We start from the raw sequence: 875 nt of genomic DNA, 5'->3' as shown, positions 1-875 counted from the left end.
CACAACTACCCCCTTCCCCGAATGATACCCACCCCCTTTAACTCCGTATGCCGTCCAGTTTGAATCAGCATCTTCCCCGACACAAAGGGTCAAAAATCCCAAAAATAAGGCCTTAAATGAATAAGGCCTTATTTCAGGAAATAAGGGCTTATTTTCTTATATGGGCTTATTTTTTATGGGCTTATTTTTTTAAGGCATTATTTTAGAATAAGGCCTTACCAGAAATAAGGCCTTATTTTTCTAAGGTCATATTGGAAATAAGGCCTTAAAAAAATAAGCCCATACAAAAATAAGCCCTTATTTTTTTAAGGCCTTATTTTTTTCGCCGCTCAGTTGTATGCCTTCTTTTAAAGAGTACAATTATCCCTATGATCGTGTTATTCCTACGCTCTTCCTACCCTCTTCTCTTCCTACCCTCTTCTCTGTTCGTCAAAAGTGCGTCTTTTGTCAGCGGTGAAAAGATCACACAAAAGACGTAGGTGCGGCTGGTTCAAGTTCGTGACTGCCTTAAATTACGTCATTTTGCATATATTTACACTGGCATGAAGGGCGAACATGTTATTTCCCGCGATTGTCATACGACACCTTAATCCTTACCCGACATAGTTTTTATGTTTTTAATTTTTTTTCAGAAGCATAAGCCTTGAATAGGTGATGTCACTGAGTTAAGTATACTTTCGACCAACACACGTGGAGACTTCTCGACCTTCTTTTTATATTTAGTCAAGTTTTGACTAAATATTTTAACATCGAGGGGGAATCGAAACGAGGGTCGTGGTGTATGTGCGTGTGTGTGTGCGTGCGTGTGTGCGTGTGTGTGTGTGTGTGTAGAGCGATTCAGACTAAACTACTGGACCGATCTTTATGAAATTTGA

This window comes from Littorina saxatilis, linkage group LG2 (assembly GCF_037325665.1).
Source record: "Littorina saxatilis isolate snail1 linkage group LG2, US_GU_Lsax_2.0, whole genome shotgun sequence".
NCBI lineage: Eukaryota > Metazoa > Mollusca > Gastropoda > Littorinimorpha > Littorinidae > Littorina > Littorina saxatilis.
Note: the sequence above shows the minus strand (reverse complement) of the source record.